At 56.8% G+C, this 2,975-nt stretch overlaps 2 non-coding genes across 2 annotated transcripts; both read left to right on the top strand.

The window, feature by feature from the left end:
- Nucleotides 1-67: 67 nt before the first annotated feature.
- TRNAQ-UUG lies at nucleotides 68-139 on the top strand. The gene has a single exon. It is a non-coding gene; the product is annotated as a tRNA-Gln (tRNA).
- Nucleotides 140-2,750: 2,611 nt separating this feature from the next.
- Nucleotides 2,751-2,822, top strand: TRNAQ-UUG. The gene has a single exon. It is a non-coding gene; the product is annotated as a tRNA-Gln (tRNA).
- The last annotated feature ends 153 nt before the right edge of the window (nucleotides 2,823-2,975 follow it).

Genomic DNA, 2,975 nt, shown 5'->3' with positions numbered 1-2,975 from the left:
CCTGTTCCATATGGGGAGAGAAGCTAGGCATCCTGACCCCTGGCCACAAACAAACACAGGCATGCCTGGTTCTATGGTGTAATGGTTAGCACTCTGGACTTTGAATCCAGTGATCTGAGTTCAAATCTCAGTAGAACCAATTTTCTGCCCTGGAGCCTTTGCTGCTCTGGTGTGAGGATGCCTTAGGATGTTGGCCTGCCTGGTGTGGTGTACCCCCAGGTGTCTATGCTTGGGGGCCATTGGGACACCCTCCCTGTCCCCCTTGGGTCCTGACTGGGCTCCAGAGACAGGTGCTGCCTTTTTTCTGGTCGGGATGGCACTGGGTCTCTGCAAGGGTCCTGCGCCTCCCCTTGCAGTAGGGGGACAGGGCCTGGTTTGCCTGTGCAGTCAGGTCCTAATCTTCTGCCTTCAGACCCTACAGGCTTCCTCCGCTGCCTCTGAGGGCTTTGCTATGATGAGCAGCATTTCTACCTGCATAAGCTCAGTCTCGCAGGGACTTGGGGAAGCTGCCAGTCTTTTACCAAGAGCTGTTCAGGGCCTCCAGGTCCCCATTGCGGGTGGCCCGCAGAACCGACCTACTCAGCTGGTGATCTTGGTGAGGGCATCACCCTGGGCATGCCAGAGGATGGCCCAGGTGGATCAATCTCACCCAGATTGGAGACCTCCTGGACTATGCCGGGCAGGTGTGGTTAGACCCCGCTAGGCTGGCCTGGTGCATGGGTCTGGAAACGAAGCGTGCATCCTGCTTGCACCTAGTCCAGGAGGCAAAAGCCACCTTTCCCATGGACACCCTTTCCCATCTAGAGCAAGTCCTGTGTGAGGGTGATCCCTGCCCCCCGTCTCCTGGCCCAGTGGAGATGCTGGTGGGGCCCACAATTTGGCAGGCCCCTCAGCGCTCCCCACTAGTGGGCTGATGCCCATGGACCTAGTCAACAAATAGATTTACCCAAAGAACTTTGCCTGCCACAGCTTCCCCAGCAACCCAATCTCTCCAGAGCCGTCCTGGCTCAGGGAGACCAAGGTTATGGGTGCAAGGGTGGCTGCTTCTATCACCTGGCTCTGTGGTGTAATGGTTAGCGCTCTGGACTTTGAATCCAGTGATCTGTGTTCAATGCTCAGTAGAGCTGATGTTTTCCTCTGAAGCCTCCTGTGCAAGTGTGTGGGAGGGTTGGTCTCTCCAGGAGCTGGTACCCTGTGGGTCTCAGAGTGCATCTGGGCATGGACCAACCTGCTGGGGTGGTGCCTGTTCCTGGTGTTGAACCAGGAGGTTGTGTCCATCCTCGGCCACATCTTCAATATCCTGGCTACCCTACAGGGGTGGGCCCTGTAAGGTTTTCGGTTGGTGCTGCAAGGGTCCTGAGACTCACCGTGTGGGAGGTGGGGTAGGGCCTGGCTTGTCTTCACAGCCAGGTCCTGATCTTTTGCCTTCCAGCCCTACAGAGTCTCCTGTACGGTGCCGATGGCCATGCAGCGTGGAGCCACTTGGGACACACCTTCCTCTGCTGCGTCGGAGGGCCCTGATACGACCAGCAGCTCTTCTACCTCCATGGGCTCGGTCTTACTCGGGGCTTGGGGGAGCTGCCAGTCTCTTACCAAGACCTCCTCAGAGCCTGGGGTGACCCAGCCCGGGTGGGTCTCACCCAGAGTGGAGACCTCCTGGAGTACGCCAGGCAGGGGAGGGTAGGCTGGCCAAGTGCATGGGTCAAGCCACGAAGTGAGCATCCTGCTTACATCTAGTCCAGTGGGTGAAAGCCGCTTTGCCCGTAGGCACTCTTGCCCATCTAGAGCGATTCCTGCGTGAGGGTGGTCCACACCCCACTTTGTTCCCCAGCCCAGTGGAGCTGCTGTTGGGGCCCACGCTTTGGTCAGCCCCACGGCACTCCCTGCTCCATCATCTTAGCAGGCTGGACAACACGCGGCCAGTCCACTTTTCTACGACCCAATGTTGCCAGCTCTACACGCTCGTCCACTGCACACTCCATCATGCCGTCCTCGCACCCCGCCCAGACATGAAGCGGCGGGACACACTAGGCAAGGGAGAGGCTGACAGAGCCAGGTGGCACGTTTGTATTCCACCCTGATTGCATGTGCCACTGGGGACCTACACTGATGGCTCCGTCACAGAGCTGTTGCGATGGGTATGTGTCTGGCATGGTTCAAGATCTGCCCTAGCAGGTGCCTGTTCTGTGGCTGGGGGGGAGGCTGGGCATGTGTCCCTGGAGTTCACCAGGTTGCAGCCCCTGCACCTCCTCCTCTATAATCTCTTACTGAGGTTCTGGCTGCAGTTTTCCCCTCATTTGTTTCTTTTTTCCACTCCCCATCCATGGCCCTACGAAGCCCTGGGACCTCCTAGTTCACCTCCTCAACATCCTCGGGGACTGTCGGGCCATTTTCCTGGGTTTCCTCCAGTCCCATCTCTAAGCAGAGCACCACTGGGCAGTAGCCACCAGCTCTGTAGCTGCATTTGAGAGTCAATGGGCGCTGTGTGGGTGCTCTGCTCAGTGTCCCCTGTGGGTGCATTTATTTGGTCCTCTGACCCACACGCACTTTCCCTTTGGTCTTATTTTGTCCCCTGCATTCAGTTGTGGCCTTCTGTCCCTTGCTGTCCTTCAGTGGCAGCCAGTTTTGAATTAAAGGGGTTTAGGCTCATGTAAATGTAAGGTCACTAATTGGCCAATCTCTCCAGATCCCTGTTGTGGCTTGGGAAGCCCAAGGTTATGAGTTCAAGCCTGGGTGCTGTTTTCTCATCTGGTTCTGTGGTGTAATGGTTAGCACTCTGGACTTTGAATCCAGTGATCTGAGTTCAAATCTCAGTAGAGCCAGCTTTCTTTCTTTCTCGGAGCCCTTCCTGTGCCTTTGGCACAGATGGGAGCCAGAGCTGGTACTTTGTGGGTGTCAGAGTACCTCTGTGCATGAACCAACCTGCTGTGGTGGAGCCTGTGGCAGGAAGCCACCTTTGTTTCTCCCCAAAATCT

Source organism: Gavialis gangeticus, unplaced genomic scaffold (genome assembly GCF_001723915.1).
Source record: "Gavialis gangeticus isolate Ggan-Ray unplaced genomic scaffold, GavGan_comp1, whole genome shotgun sequence".
Classification (NCBI taxonomy): domain Eukaryota; kingdom Metazoa; phylum Chordata; order Crocodylia; family Gavialidae; genus Gavialis; species Gavialis gangeticus.
This window is presented reverse-complemented; position numbering and strand designations above follow the sequence as displayed.